The 18,078-nt window shown below is 36.0% G+C and overlaps 1 protein-coding gene across 1 annotated transcript in view; it reads right to left on the bottom strand.

Annotated features, from left to right (window-relative positions):
- Positions 1 to 18,078, bottom strand: part of Rab3-GEF (Rab3 GDP-GTP exchange factor) — a 233,866-nt gene that overhangs the window by 45,944 nt on the left and 169,844 nt on the right. The window lies entirely within an intron of this gene.

Here is an 18,078-nt window from a genome sequence, read left to right as displayed (position 1 = left end):
TGTTATTATTTCAAAATTCCTATCTTATTAGACTGTCCCAAATTATTCAAAAATTTTATAAAATAAATATTTACCAAACAATTTTTCACAATAAACTGAAATTGTGAAAATATACTGAAAACGCAATAAAGTGGAAATCCAGAAAAAAATAACTGAAAATAAAACTAAATGAATAAAATAACCAAATACATAGTTTTTTTTTTTTTATGGCGAATGTACAACAAGGACCATCTCAAAAGATACCAATTTAGAAAAGAACTTAAACTTTGTTTTCTCTATTGGTTATTTCTTTTTGAATTTTTTCTTATCGTTTTTTTAAGAAAATTTAGAGATTCTTGCTAAAGTGGAAACATTTGATTTTACTCTTGGGTAGAAAAATTATAGAGTTTTTCAATTATTTTTTGTATATTGAAACTTATACGATATACAGATAAAAAAAATTACTTAATTGTTTTGTTTTCTATCTATGTAGATTTGGTAGGTGTTCGAAAGAGAAATAGGAAGTAAGATTTTATGTTTTAAATAGAAACCAAAAGTTTTGTATATATTTTCAACATTTAAAATTTGTAAACTATTATTAACAAAAAGAGTTTTCTTTTTATTTTTTGGTTTAGGAGAAAAATATGCAATTTTTTGTGTGATTAGAAATAATGTATTTTTTTTTGTTTTATATAAAAAAGACAAAAAGGAGAGTAAATATATTTTGTTTTATTTAAAGGAAGATTGAATATATTTACAAAAGATAAAAAGGAAGGTAGTAAAAAAAATATTGTTTCAACAAAATTGTGTGTAAAATATCTTTCATATAATTTTTCCCTAGAAACTAAATCTGCAATATAAGGTGGAAAATATCACAAACAAAAAACATAACAAAAATATATAAGTAATAAATAATAGTAATCACATAAATGATAAATATATATTTTATAATTTTTTGTTCGTCAATAAAAAGCCCGAAAAATTTAAAAAAAAAAAACAAAATAAAAGTTAATAATGTAAATAAAAAAAATAAAAAAAAACAACAACAAATGGGCGAGAATGCAAATGTGACACCTAAAAATTCAAAAAACAAATATATGATAAAATATAAAAATTAGACATATGAAAAAAGTGTTGAAATTAGGTTGAACCATTCCCATGAACATATACTGAGAAGAATATTATCATAACTACACACAAATAATTCTTTCCTCCCAAAGAAAATTTTAGACAAGCAAATGTCGTGTGCTGCCCGATTCTATGTTAAGCTCAAAGACAAGAGATCTCCTTTTTATAACCGCATCCGGCGTTCCACATTGCAGTTACAAATGTCACCAGCATTACTGAGGTGGGATAATCCACCGCTGAAAAACTTTTTGGTGTTCGGTCAGAGCAGGAATCGAACCCACGACCTTGTGTATGCAAGGCGTGCATGCTGTTTGGTCGAAACTGGGTTTGAACCCACGTATGCAAGACGGGTGCACCACGGTCGCTCCAAGGATGTAAACACAACACAAAACAAGTATATACGGCAGTAAGTTCGGCCAGGCCGAAGCTTAGGTAACCTCCACCATGGATTGCGTAGAAACTTCTTCTAAACACTGCCATCCACAATGGAATTGCGGTAACGCTTGCCGATGGCAAGGTATCTTAAAACCTCCTAACAACATCTTCTAAATTGTATGTAAGTCCATACGTGGTATATATTAAATCAAAAAAGACCGATTAAATACGTATATAATTCAGTTTGACAAAATTATCTATAAAAATAAAATTTTGACAAAATTATCTATATACATAAAATTTTGACAAAATTTTCCATAGAAAAAAAATTTTCACAAAATTTTGTTTAAAAATAAAATTTTGACAAAATTTTCTATAGAAATGAAATTTTGACAAAATTTTCTATAGAAATAAAATTTTGGTAGATTAATTTTGGCTCGAGTGGCAACCATGATTATGAACCGATATGGACCAATTTTTGTGTGATTGGAGATCGGCTATATATAACTATAGACCGATATGGACCAATTCTGGCACAGTTGCTAGGTATCATATACTAACACCATGTTCCAAATGTCAGCCGGATCGGATGAAATTTGCTTCTCTTTGAGGCTCCGCAAGCCAAATCTGGGGATCGGTTTATATGGGGGCTATATATAATTATGGACCGATGTGGACCAATTTTTGCATGGATGTTTGAGGCTATATACTAACAGCACGTTCCATATTTGAACCCGATCGGATGAATTTTGTTCCTCCAAAAGGCTCCGGAGGTCAAATCTGGTGAAGGGTTTATATGGGGGCTATATATAATTATGGACCGATGTGGACCAATTTTTGCACGGTTGTTAGGGACCATATACCAACACCATGTACCAAATTTCAGCAAGATCGGTTAAAATTTGCTTCCCTTTGAGGCTCCGCAAGCCAAATCTGGGGATCGGTTTATATGGGGGCCATATATATTTATGGACCGATGTGGACCAATTTTTGCATGGATAGTAGGGACCATATGTTATACCAACACCATGTACCAAATTTCAACCGGATCGGATGAAATATGCTTATCTTTGAGGCTCCGCAAGCCAAATCTGGGGATCGGTTTATATGGGGGTTATATATATTTATGGACCGATGTGGACCAATTTTTGCATGGTTGTTAGGGACCATACACCAACACCATGTACCAAATTTCAACCGGATCGGATGAAATAGCTTATCTTTGAGGCTCCGCAAGCCAAATCTGGGGATCGGTTTATATGGGGGCTATATATAATTATGGACCGATATGGACCAATTTTTGCATGGTTGTTAGGGACCATACGCCAACATCATGTACCAAATTTCAGTCGGATCGGATGAAATGTGCTTCTCTTAGAGGCTCCGCAAGCCAAATCTGAGGGTGGACCGGTTACCGGTATGGCCCATTTGCAATACCATCCGACCATCATCAATAACAACTACTTGTGCCAAGTTTCAAGTAGATAGCTTGTTTCCTTCGGAAGTTAGCGTGATTTCAACATACGGACGGACAGACACGCTTAGATCGACTCAGAATTTCACCACGACCCAGAATATATGGGGTCTTAGAGCAATATTTCGATGTGTTACAAACGGATTGACAAAGTTAATATAGCCCCCATCCTATGGTGGAGGGTATAAAAATGTTTTATGTTTTTTTTTCTGGCTAATTGCATCTTCCCTCACATGTTTCTCACTTCCAAAAATGTGTTTGCCTTTTGGAAATATTGGCCGAGCATGTGCATATAACATTGTGACCCCGTTTTACGTTGGTGAAATCGAAATAAGTTTCTTACATTTGCAAACAGTTTTTATACCCTCCACCATAGGATGGGGGTATATTAACTTTGTCATTCCGTTTGTAACACATCGAAATATTGCTCTAAGACCCCATAAAGTATATATATTCTGGGTCGTGGTGAAATTCTGAGTCGATCTAAGCATGTCTGTCCGTCCGTCCGTCTGTCCGGCTGTCCGTCCGTCTGTGGAAATCACGCTAACTTCCGAACGAAACTAGCTATCGACTTGAAACTTGGCACAAGTAGTTGTTATTGATGTAGGTCGGATGGTATTGAAAATGGGCCATATCGGCCCACGTTTACGTATAGCCTCCATATAAACCGATCCCCAAATTTGGCCTGCGGAGCCTTCCGGAGCAGCAAAATTCATCCGATCCGGTTGAAATTTGGTACGTGGTCTAAGTTTACGGTCTCTAACAACCATGCCAAAATTGGTCCATATCGGTCCATAATTATATATAGCCCCCATATAAACCGATCCCCAGATTTGACCTCCGGAGCCTCTTGGAGGGGCAAAATTCATCCGATCCGGTTGAAATTTGGTACCTGATGTTAGTATACGGTCTCTAACAACCATGCAAAAATTGGTCCATATCGGTCCATAAATATATATAGCTCCCATATAAACCGATCCCCAGATTTGACCTCCGGAGCCTCTTGGAGGAGCAAACTTCATCCTACCCGATTGAAATTTGGTACGTGGTGTTAGTATATGGTCTCTAACAACCATGCAAAAACTGGTCCATATCGGTCCATAATTATATATAGCTCCCATATAAACCGATCCCCAGATTTGACCTCCGGAGCCTCTTGGAGGGGAAAAATTCATCCGATCCGTTTGAAATTTGGTACCTGATGTTAGTATACGGTCTCTAACATGCATGCAAAAATTGGTCCATATCGGTCCATAATTATATATAGCTCCCATATAAACCGATCCCCAGATTTGAACTCTGGAGCCTCTTGGATGAGCAAAATTCATCCGATCCAATTGAAATTTAGTACGTGGTGTTAGTATATGGTCTCTAACAACCATGCAAAAATTGGTCCATATCGGTCCATAATTATATATAGCTCCCATATAAACCGATCCCCAGATTTGACCTCCGGAGCCTCTTGGAGGAGCAAAAGTCATCCGATGCGGTTGAAATTTGGTACATTTCGTTAGTATATGGCCTCTAACAGCCATGTAAAAATTGTCAAATTTTACTACTATAGAAAGTTTTGTCAAAATTTCATTTCTATAGAAAGTTTTGTAAAAAGTTTATTTCTATAGCAATGTTTGTCAACATTTTATTTCCATAGAAAATTTTGTCAAAATTTTATTTCTATAGAAAATTTTGTAAAAAAATTATTTCTGTAGAAAATTTTGTCAACATTTTATTTCTATAGACAATTTTGTCAACATTTTATTTCTATAGAACATTTTGTCAACATTTTATTTCTATAGAAAATTTTGTCAACATTTTATTTCTATAGAAAATTTTGTCAAAATTTTATTGCTATAGAAAATTTTGTCAACATTTTACTTCCATAGAAAATTTTGTCAACATTTTATTTCTATAGAAAATTTTGTCAAGTTTTTATTTCTATAGAAAATTTTGTCAAAATTTTATTTCTATAGAAAATTTTGTCAAACTGAATTATATACGTATTTAATCGGCCTTTTTTTGTTTAATATATACCCCTTATGGACTAACTTACAATTTAGAAGACAGTGTTAAAAAGTTTTACGATACCTTGCCATCGGCAAGTGTTATCGCAACCCAAGTAATTCGATTGTGGATGACAGCCTTTAGTAGAAGTTCCTACGCAATCCATGGTGGAGGGTACATAAGATTCGGCCTGGCCGAACTTACGGCCGTATATACTTGTTCATTGTTACAGTTGTCCGATAGTTGTCCAGACATGACCTTATAACCATAGCTTTAGGCGATTTCTAATTTATCCAAGTGTCTAAGGGCGTTTTCGTTTCGCAAAAAATATGTTGCTTTGGTGTTACACTATTTTTCCCTCATTGTATTTTCGCCCAATTGATAGTGTCATTCCAAAGTTATTGTATATTCATAATATTGTGAGGGATTCAGGATGCAAAATCTATGATATTGTCCTTTATATTTTACAATCAATTCCTAGAATGTAGCACCTTTATCCCAATCGAAATCGCCATAAATGTATGTCACATCGCAGGAGGTTTCTCTTTGACCGGGATCCCGTGAAAAATTGCCGCTTTCCTGATAATGGAAAAAGTCCAGGAAAACATATATTGGTGTCCTTAAAATAGGGGAAGCATTTATTTGCAACAGCGTTTTTCGATTCGTCAAAACTCTTGAATAAAGGGTAACTAGATATGTTTACATAAAAAGAAAATTCTGTTAAAATGAGGTCAACTTGGCTAAATAATCAGAAACCCATCTACTATATTATTGAAAACGTACGCGAAAACAATTTTTCTTCATCCGAAATAGTTGTCTTCCCAATCACTTTGGACAACTTTTTTACGTTTCCATAAAAACATAATAAAAAATCAGTAATGATACACTAAAAAAATGTGGTCTTGGGGCCAAGATTTCATGTCCTCCAAATACGAATTCGACATTATATATTAACTTTGTCATTCCGTTTGTAACACATCGAAATATTGCTCTAAGACCCCATAAAGTATATATATTCTGGGTCGTAGTGAAATTCTGAGTCGATCTAAGCATGTCCGTCCGTCCGTCCGTCCGTCTGTTGAAATCACGCTAACTTCCAAACGATACAAGCTATCGACTTGAAACTTGACACAAGTAGTTGTTATCGATGTAGGTCGGATGGTATTGCAAATGGGCCATATCGGACCACTTTAACGTATAGCCCCCATATAAAGGGACCCTCAGATTTGGCTTGTGGAGCCTCTAACAGAAGCATGTTTCATCCGATCCGGCTGAAATTTAGTATATGGTGTTGGTATATGGTCTCTAACAACCATGCGAAAATTGGTCCACATCGGTCCATAATTATATATAGCCCCCATATAAACCGATCCCCAGATTTGGTTTGCGGAGCCTAAAAGAGAAGCAAATTTCATCCGATCCGGCAGAAATTTGGTACATGGTGTTGGTATGTGGTCTCTAACAACCATGCAAAAATTGGTTCACATCGGTCCATAATTATATATAGCCCCCATATAAACCGATCCCCAGATTTGGCTTGTGAAGCCTCCAAGAGAAGCATATTTCATCCGATCCGGCTGAAATTTGGTACATGGTGTTGGCATATGGTCTCTAACAATCATGCAAAAATTGGTTCACATCGGTCCATAAATATATAGCCCCCCTATAAACCGATCCCCAGATTTGGCTTGCGGAGCCTCAAAGAGAAGAAAATTTCATCCGATCCGGCTGAAATTTGGTACATGATGTTGGTATATGGTCTCTAACAACCATGCAAAAATTGGTCCACATCGGTCCATGATTATATATAGACCCCATATAAACCGATCTCCAGATTTAGCTTGCGAAGCCTCAAAGAGGAGCAAATTGCATCCGATCCGGCTGAAATTTGGTACATGGTATTGGTATATGGTCTCTAACAACCGTGCAAAAAGTGGTCCACATCGGTCCATAATTATATATGGCGCCCATATAAACCGATCCCCAGATTTGGGTTGCGGAGCCTCAAAGAGAAGCAAATTTCATCCGATCCGCCTGAAATTTGGTACATGATATTGGTATATGGTCTCTAACAACCATGCAAACATTGGTCCACATCGGTTCATAATTATATATAGCCCCCATATAAACCGGTCCCCAGATTTGGCTTGCGAAGTCTCCAAGAGAAGCAAATTTCATCCAATCCGGTTGTAATTTGGAACATGGTGTTAGTATATGATCTTTAACAACCGTGCTAGAATTGATCCATATCGGTCCATAATTATATATAGCCCCCATATAAAACATTCTCCAGATTTGACCTCCGGAGCCTCTTGGAGGAACAAAATTCATCCGATCCGGTTCAAATTAGGCACGTGGTGTTAGTATATGGTCGCTAACAACCATACCAAAATTGGTCCAATCACACAAAAATTGGTCCGTATCGGTTCATAACCATGGTTGCCACTAGAGCCAAAAATAATCTACCAAAATTTTATTTCTATAGAAAATTTTGTCAAAATTTTATTTCTATAGAAAATTTTGTCAAAATTTTATTTCTATAGAAAATTTTTTCAAAATTTTATTTCTAGAGAAAATTTTGTTAAAATTTTATTCAGTTCATAATCATGGTTGCCACTCGAGCCAAAAATAATCTACCAAGATTTTATTTCTATTGAAAGTTTTGTCAAAAGTTTATTTCTATAGAAAATTTTGTTAAAATTTTATTTCTGTAGAAATTTTTGTCAAAATCTTCTTTCTATAGAAAATTTTGTCAAAATTTTTATTTCTATAGAACATTTTGTGAAAATATTATTTCTATACAAAATTTTGTTAAAATTTTATTTCTGTAGAAAATTTTGTCAAAATTTTATATCTACTTTGTCAAACTGAATTATATACGTATTGGATCGATCTTTTTTGATTTAATATATACCACGTATGGATTCACATACAATTTAGAAGATGGTGTTAGGAGGTTTTAAGATACCTTGCCATCGGCAAGCGTTACCGCAACTTAAGTAATTCGATTGTGGATGGCAGTGTTTAGATGAAGTTTCTACGCAATCCATGATGGAGGGTACATAAGCTTCGGCCTGGCCGAACTTACGGCCGTATATACATGTTTTATCTTTTTATACCCTGCGCCACACTGTGGAACAGTGGTCGATAAACTTTTCAAACTCGACTTAAGACTGGATATCATAACGGTAAGGACAAAATCTTTGGAACCGGACAAGATTTTGTTTCGGCGTGCTTTCTAACAACCATGCAAAACATTGTTTATATTTGTCCATATTGTACAGCAGTTTTTAACTTGGTGGTATTACAGTGTGGCTGATATGTATTGTTAAACCGCTCACAGCTGATAGATTTATTCCTTTTTTTCAAAATTTTATTTCTATAGAAAATTTTGTCAAAATTTTATTTCTATAGAAAATTTTGTCAAAATTTTATTTTTATATATAAAATTTTGTCAAAATTTTATTTCTCTATAGAAAATTTTTTCAAAATTTTATTTCTATATAGAAAATTTTCTCAAAATTGTATTTCTATATAGAAAATTTTCTAAAAATTGTATTTCTCTATAGAAAATTTTCTCAAAATTTTCTTTCTATAGCACAATTTCTCAAAATTTTATTCCTATAGAAAATTTTGTCAAAATTTTATTTCTATAGACAAATTTCTCAAAATTTTATTTCTATAGACAAATTTCTCAAAATTTTATTTCTATAGAAAAATTTGTCAAAATGTTTTTTTTTTTTTTGTTATATAGAAAATTTTCTCAAAATTTTATTTCTATTCAGAAAATTTACTCAAAAAAATTTTTTTTCTGGTAAATTTATACCAACTTTTGCAACGTGTCTACCACTTAATTTTACTACTTGAAGTAAGAAGAAGTAAATTTTCGTTCATAAATACAAGGTGGCCATTTTCATACCTCCAGTATTTGGAAGACAATCACCACTTCCTTGTTGTGGTTCAAAATCTTGATCTTATTGCACCTTGCTGGATTTGACAAAATTTTATTCTGTAAATTATTACTGATTTTCTACAGCGGAGCCTTTTGTTTTATTTTTTTTTTTTTTTTAAACTGGTCAAAAATATATTAGAGATTATTGTGAGGATTTTCAATTTAAACTGGGGATTTTTGGGGACGAAAACATCATAATTTGGGGACAAGAGCCAGAAAAATACTGGCGACACTGCCACCCAGCTCATATTCATCGAACAAAATGCAGACTATTATCAGGAAAATGTACTAAAGACGGGCATACAAATTTTTCAGTCGCAGGCCAACAGGACCTAGCACCTTCGCATCCATCACGCGTGAGCCAAAAATTACTTAAACAGGAGGTTTTTCAATGTTCACCATAATCTCTGGATCTTAATACGTTGGAATTTTGAGCCTGAGGCATTTTGGTGAGTAAGGTTGGCCCTAAAAATACCAAATTCTCGCCCATCTCATAATGGCGTTTCGCCGGATATGGGACAAAATTCCACACAACCTCTTTCGTGCAGCATGTGATGGCTTTGTCGACCATTTTAACAAATCTAAACTGATTCTAAAATTTGATTTTGGACAATGAAATTAAAACAAGTATATGTGGCCGTAAGTACGGCCAGGCCGAACCTTATGTACCGTTCGTAGCGTAGAAAATTTTACTAAAGGCTCTAATCCTGTTGGGTTGTGGCAGCACATGCCGATGCCAAGACATCTTAAAGCATCTTAACATCGTCTTCTAAATTGCAAGTTAGCCCATCTGGGGTATGTGTTAGATAAAAAAGACAGATTATTTCAGTTATTGGCCGGTATGTACAGAAGAGTCTATAAATAATTACGGACCGATATGAACCAATTTTTGTACGGTAATTAGAGAGCCAGTCATTGGGATCAGTTTATATGTGGGCTATATATAATTATGAACCGATATGAACCAATTTTTTTGTGATTACTACCACATTTTAGCAGGATCATAGTTTTTGGATGGCATATACAAACACAACGTACAGAATCTCAACCGAACCGGATGGAATTTGCTCCTCCAAGAAGCTGCGAAACCCAATTCTGGGGATTGGTTTATATGGGGACTATATACACCGATATGGACCAATTGTTGGATGGTTGTTAGAGGCCATATACTAACATTACGTACCAAATTTCAATCGGATCGGATGAAACTTACTTCTCTAAGAGGCTCCGCAAGCCAAATCTGGGGGCCGGTTTATATTAGGGCTATATGGAGTCTTAAGCCATATTTGGATGTGTTACAAACGGAATGACATAGTTAATATACCACGGAATGACAAAGTATAAAAAGAAACAAGTATACACGGCCGTAAGTTCGGCCAGGCCGAATCTTATGTACCCTCCACCATGGATTGCGTAGAAACTTCTACCAAAGACTGTCATCCACAATCGAATTACTTGGGTTGCGGTAATACTCGTACTCGCCGATGGCAAGGTATCTTAAAACTTCTTAATACCGTCTTCTAAATTGTAAGTTAGTCCATATGGGGCATATATTAAACAAAAAAGGCCAAGTAAATACGTATATAATTCAGTTTGACAAAATTTTCTATAGATATAAAATTTTGACAAAAATTTTCCATAGAAATAAAATTTTGACAACATTTTCTATAGAAATAAAATTTTGGCAAAATTTTCTATAGAAATAAAATTTCGACAAAATTTTCTATAGAAATAAAATTTTGTTAAAATTTTCTATAGAAATAAAATTTTGACAAAATTTTCTATAGAAATAAAATTTTGACAAAATTTTCTATAGAAATCAAATGTTGGTAGATTATTTTTGGCTCGAGTGGCAACCATGATTATGAACCGATATGGACCAATTTTTGTGTGATTAGAGATCGGCTATATATAACTATAGACCGATATGGACCAATTCTGCCACGGTTGTTGGAGACCATATACTAACACCATGTTTCAAATTTCAACCGGATCGGATGAAATTTGCTTCTCTTAAAGGCTCTGCAAGCCAAATCTGGGGATCGGTTTATATAGGGGCTATATAGAATTGTGAACCGATGTGGACCAATTTTTGCATGGATGTTAGGGACCATATACCAACACCATGTACCAAATTTCTACCGGATCGGATGAAATATGCTTATCTTTGAGGCTCCGCAAGCCAAATCTGGGTATGGGTTATATATGGAATCTATTTATAATTATGAACCGATGTAGACCAATTTTTGACAAAATTTTTACAATTTTGACAAAATTTTCTATAGAAATAAAATTTTGACAAAATTTTCTATAGAAATAAAATTTTGGCAAAATTGTCTATAGAAATAAAATTTTGGTAGATTATTTGTGGCCATATTGACCAATTTGTATACATCGGCTTTTAATCGGCTTTTAATAACTATAGACCGATATGGACCAATTTTTGCATGGCTGTTAGCGGCCATATACTAGTGCAATGTACCAAATTTGAACTGAATCGGATGAATTTTCCTCCTTCAAGAGGCGCCGGAGATCAAATCTGGGGATCGATTTATATGGGAGCTATATATAATTATGGACCGATATGTACCACTTTTTGCATGGTTGTTAGAGACCATATACCAAATTTCAACCGAATCGGATGAATTTTCCTACTTCAAGAGGTGCCGGAGGTCAAATCTGGCGATCGGTCAAATCTGGGGATCAACAGACGGACGGAAGGACATGCTTAGATCAACTAAGAATTCCACCACGAAATTTACTTTATGGGGTCTTATATCAATATTTCGATGTGTTACAAACGGAATGACAAAGTTAATATACCCCCCATCCTATGGTGGAAGGTATAAAAATACAACGTTACTTCAGTTCAAATTTCCCTCACAAAGTTGTAGCTCCCATATCTCTCTATCTCTTATTTTTTATCTGATCTTATTAACTTTTGATACAAACTAAAATTTCACACACTTGCAAAAAATCTGTATTTTTTCCTAGACGGAGAGTGTTTATCAACTGCAAATGCGACTAAATACATAGTACACCAGAATATACCGGTTCACCGTATATATTCTCTGGTTTACAGACAGAAATGTCGCATAGCAATGGTGGCTAAATAATGCTAAGAGATGTGTCATATGCAACAACATTCGATAAAAAGATTTTCCATTATCTTTGAGTTGAAAAAAAAATAGGTTTGCAATCTTTAACAAAAGTCCCTCACTCCATTTATATCTCATAAGATGTTCGTGCGAAAGTCGCTGGCTCTACTCCCCTCATGGCGCAAAAATTTGTGAGGTTTAGGTTTATCTTCAAGTTTTCACATGTTCATGGGAAATACCTAATATATAATGCTAACCTAATTTCAAAATGAAAATGATTAAAACGAATTAAATTATAATTTAAAAAATATTTTATTAAGAAAAATATATACTCTGAAACCTTCTATCTTATATGCCACTCATCACGTACACATTTTATTTATTTAATGAAGAATTCATAATAAAAAAAATTAAAACAAATCAATAATAAATTATTTTTTTTTTCTTGTTTCATAATTTATATATTCTTATATTTTCATATACATTGCATTGTTATACAATTAAAGAGAGGAAAAAACAACAAAAAATATATATATTTTCGTTGCGGTGATTAGATAATATTCGTTGACTGTAATTTTATAAAGTATTTTTTTTTGCTTTTATTTTCATTAGATTGAAATAGAAAATAATTGTTACGAAAAAAATATATATATATTAGAAGAAAAAAATGCATTTTAGCATTCAGTACATTCACTAGCAGCATATTTTGATTTGTTTGTTTTTTTTATAATTTTTATCATAAATTGTTTTGTGTAAATTATTTTCTTTCGTTGTGATAATTTTGTAGCAAAATTAAATTATTAAAAAATGCTATATGGCATGTAATGGTGATAAATATGTGTATGTCTAAATGTCTAGATGTTAGATGTTATTGATATTTAAATGTTTTCTATGATATGCGTGATGTATGATGCATTGCTATAAAATGATATTGAATATGAAATCTGTTGATAATTTGTAAAACGAACTAAAGGTGAATAAAAAAAATGTTAAATAACTGTGTGATATGAGAGACCAATGAACGCTGTCCTAACTTTATAGTGAGAAATGTTCTATTAAATTTCGAAATTTTGACCAAATTTTCTGTGAACATTGAATTTAGAAACAAACAAAAATCAGAGAATGTTATACAAACACCAATAATTTACGAAGTTTTGTAAAGGGTGGTTAAATTGTAAGGGCCGATATTGAATGTGAACCACACCTAAACGCCAATTTTTTCCGGAATTTTATTTGACATTTCTCTATTTCAGACTTACTCAATTTGAACCATGGAGAGATACACAATCCAACAACGTGTTAAATGGTTCCAAGAAATGGCAACAGTGGATGATCAATTTTCGAAGAAAATCATCTTCAGTGATGAGGCACATTTTCACCTCAGTGGATTCGCCAATAAACAGAATTGCCGCATTCGGGCGAATGAGAATCCAAGAGTGATTGTCGAAAAACCAATGCACCCACAAAGAGTGACTGTTTGGTGCGGTTTATGGGCTGGCGGCATCATCGGGCCGAATTTTTTCCAAAATGAGGCCGGTCAGGCAGTTACTGTGAATGGTGTTCGCTATCGTGAGATGATAACGAACTTTTTATGACACGAATTGGAAGATATGGATGTGGACGATATGTGGTTTCAGCAAAACGGTACCACTTGCCACACAGCTAACGAAACAATGGCTCTTTTGCGCAACAAATTCAATGGCCGTGTTATCTCACGTAATGGCAATGTCAATTGGCGGCCAAGATCATGTGATTTGACACCGTTGGACTTTTTTCTTTGGGGTTATTTGAAAGAAAAGGTGTACGTCCATAAGCCAGCAACAATTCAAGAGCTAAAGGATGAGATAATCCGGCTCATTAACGGCATAGAACCTCCATTATGCCTCAGCGTCATCGAAAATTTGAACCATCGGATGAAGGTGTGCCACCGAGGTCGCGGCGCCCATTTGGCAGATATTTTGTTCCATACATAATTGAGTAATACCAATATATCATAATAAAATATAATTACAATAATTTCTAAATAGTTTGTGTTTTATTAAAAATCAACATCGGCCCTTGAAATTTTAACCACCCTTTATATTGATTCATGTGAAAAAAATGAAAAAACTCAAAGCAGCGGGAAAATATGCCGAGAGGCAATACGATTAAAATTTAGATTAATCCAAAAACGTTTCCGGAAATTCGATAATCTGGAGAAAATCAACATGAGAATATTGCAAAGAGACATAATGCCTCGGAATAAGTGTCCGGATCTACAAGTGGAATCTACTATGTTGAATATCGGTCCTGTAGTGTTACAGGTCCAGAGCGTGCGAGTCTATTGAAATACACTGTGAAAATGGGAGGGAACACAGATCAAGTCACACAACCAGTGGTCATGGGAGCCACCGTGATGCAATGGTTAGCATGCCCGCCTTGCATACACAAGGTCGTGGGTTCGATTCCTGCTACGACCGAACACCAAAAAGTTTTCCAGCGGTGGATTATCCCACCTCAGTAGTGCTGGTGACATTTCTGAGGGTTTCAAAGCTTCTCTAAGTGGTTTCACTGGAATGTGGAACGCCGTTCGGACTCGGCTATAAAAAGGAGGTCCCTTGTCATTGAGCTTAACATGGAATCGGGCAGCACTCAGTGATAAGAGAGAAGTTCACCACTGTGGTATCACAATGGACTGAATAGTCTAAGCGAGCCTGACACATCGGGCTGCCACATAACCTAACCTAACCTAACCAGTGGACATCTCAGGTATCTCAGTCCCACCACAGAGACCTTTGAAAATGCATTTCCACCACGACCTTAGGTAAGGTTCGGTATAATGACAGCCCGCTATTTCAGGCTCATTTAGACTATTCAGTCCATTATATTACCACAGTGATGAACTACTCTCTTTTCACTGAGAACTGCCCTATTCCTTAGTTAGCTTGCCTTTATAGCCGAGTCCGAACGACGTTTCACATTATGATAAAACAATTTAGAGAAGCTTTGCAATTTCAAAAGCATTACTTGGAGGGGATAATCCACCGCTGAAAAACTTTTCGGTATCTGATCGAAACTGGAATTAAACTCCTTTGTATACATTGTGCTAACCATTGCACCACAGCTCCCGTTTACGACCTTAAATTCTTCCACTGGCAGTCCATTGGCTCTACTGAGATCCGTAGTGAGACTTTCTGCCTATTATTCCATTTCCCGATTCTTCGGTCCTGTGGACCTCTGACCATTTAGACCTTTGAATAGTTCCCCCACTGAGAACATAGCGCCTATAGGCCTTCAGTGCAATAGTTCCCACACTGAGACCTTGATACCACCCCACGGCCTGTAGCGTCGCACTAAAACTTAGAACCTACAGTTTCACCGCAGAAACCTTCATGGTTACACTGCAACAAATAAAAACTTCATACCATTCATACTCTTCCACCTCTGTCGCTGAAAATCCAGCACTGACTACTTTGGCTAACAGTTGTATCATTGATCTCAGAACTTCAGAAATACATTTTCACCACTGAACCAGTACAGAGTCTTTTACGTCTATAATTGCCCCACTGAGATCTTCGGCCTATGGTTCCATCGATGAAGCCTTAGGTTAGGTGGCAGCCCGATGTATCAGGCTCACTTAGACTATTCAGTCCATTGTGATACCACATTGTTGAACTTCTCTCTTATCACTGAGTGCTGCCCGATTCCATGTTAAGCTCAATGACAAGGGACTTACTTTTTATAGCCGAGTCCGAACGGCGTTCCACATTGCATTGAAACCACTTAGAGAAGCTTTTAAACCCTCAGAAATGTCACCAGCATTACTGAGGTGGGATAATCCATCGCTGTAAAACTTTTTGGTGTTCGGTCGAAGCAGGAATCGAACCCACGACCTTGTGTATGCAAGGCGGGCATGCTAACCATTGCACCACGGTGGCTCCCATCGATGAAGCCTTAGAGCCTACTTTTGCCCCACTTGTGACTTTTCACTTACAGATCCATCAATGAAGCATTTGGGGTAACACCGGGTCATTAGTTCCCCATCTGACATTTGGTTCTTCAGTTTTCCCACTGAGACCTTGAAAACTTCCATTCCCAATACAGTCCAGTAGATCATACTATAACATCACTGAGTCCTACGGCCTCTAAATACCTCGTGAAAACTTTTAGGCTGTAGTTCCCCCACTAAAACATTAAGGGCCACAGTTTCACCGCAGTAAGCATTATGCCTACCCCACAAAAACTGAAACCTTCTGCTGTTGGGCCTATAGTTGATCTACTGAGACCGTCGGCCCTACAGTCTCCCCACTGCGATCATTACTCTACAGTTCCATCACCTAAACTTTCGGCCACCAGTTCGACCAATGATATCTTGTGGCCTGCAGTTCGGTCGCTGATACCTTCGAGCCAATACTTCCCTCACTGAAACCAAGGAGGACGTGTTTCCGGGTACATGTGGTGGACACATGGAATGTGCGGATGTTTAGTATACGCATGGATAGCCAAATTTGTATGACGATAAAATCGGAATTGTAATGGCTTTCTAATCTGAGACAGCTCCACCACTGAGACTTTTTTCGCCAGTTATACTTTCGGGCCTATAGATCCTTCACTGAGACCTTAAATCCAACAGTTCCCTACTGAGACCTTGAAGTAGAATCCTTTGAGCTGGTAGTTCCCGCACTGAGATCTTAGAACCTACAATTCCTTGGAGGCCTTGGATCATACAGTTTCACCACTGAAGATCGAAATATTTCTAATTCACTACTAATACACAACCAGATTCCTGAGTGTTAAATATGAGTATATGATACCCCAGAGACAGTGACCCATCAATCAAGTTTCGACTAAACACCAAAAACTTGTTTTTCGCCGGTGGATTATCCCCTCTCTGTAATGCTGGTGACATTACTGAGTGTTTCAAAGCTTCTCTAAGTGGTTTCACTACGATGTGGAACGCCATTTGGACTCGGCTATAAAAAGGAGGTCCCTTGTCATTGAGCTTAACATATGTTAGAATGGGGCAGCACTCAGTGATAAGAGAGAAGTTCAGCACTGTGATATAACAATGGACTGAATAGTTTAAGTGAGTCTGAAATATCGTAAACATCGCGTAAACATCTCCGTTACAGAGACCTTTGGGCCTATAATTCCTCCAATGATACCTTCGGGTATACAGTTGCCTCACCGAGACCTTCATTAAGTCCCCTTTAGTTAAGCATTTTTCCCTATAACTCCCCCACTTATACTTTGTGGTCTATAGCTCCTCCCAGAGGCCTTCGGGCCTTCTGGCCCACTATTCAACCACTAAGACCTTAGTACTTACAGTTCCTGAGACTTTCGGGTCTGTAGTAACACTATGGAGACTTCTAGCCCTACAGTTTACCTCCTGTGACAGCCTAACATACAGTTCTCTCATTAAAGCTTTAAGGCCTACGTTTTCACCTCAAAAGACCTACAGTTATTCCACTGAGATTTTCAGTCTTACAGTTCTACCACTGTAGTCTTCGATACCTTTACTCAATTTGTTGCAACAGGAGCGATCCTGGACTCATTTTGCAAGAGGAATTAATGACATCCTTGGTAATGCTTCGGGGAGATCGAGATCCTAAAACAGAAAAATAGGTTACGCCTAAACATTGAATTAGAGAGCACATCAAGCCAAATGTGAGCTTTTGTTATGTGTCCACGAACTCCTGCCGACATGTGACGGATAAGGAACCATGAAAACAATTCCTTGATTATTTATTAGCAATTTTTCAAAAACTATTCAACGATAGAAAATTTCTCACTTGGTGGCAAAATGTAGCCCCAAAAAAAAACCAACTATGATAATGACATGAATAAATGACAATGGATATAATGGCAGTGAGAAAAAAATTAAAATACAACAAGAATTTGAAGGGAAAAATTGAGAAGGTCCTTGCTATTAATCATTTTAACAATTGAAACACATTTTCCAACGTAGAAAATGCGGAAATTTTCTTCAAAAGAAATTTTTATTACATTGTTGGAGATAATTATTAAATAAAAAAACTTAAAAAGCCTAAAACCAAAATCTATAAATTAATTCAAATAAACTATAAAGAAAA

Source organism: Haematobia irritans, chromosome 3 (assembly GCF_050003625.1).
Source record: "Haematobia irritans isolate KBUSLIRL chromosome 3, ASM5000362v1, whole genome shotgun sequence".
In the NCBI taxonomy this organism is placed as follows: Eukaryota; Metazoa; Arthropoda; class Insecta; order Diptera; family Muscidae; genus Haematobia; species Haematobia irritans.
Note: the sequence above shows the minus strand (reverse complement) of the source record. Positions and strands in the feature narration are given on the sequence as shown.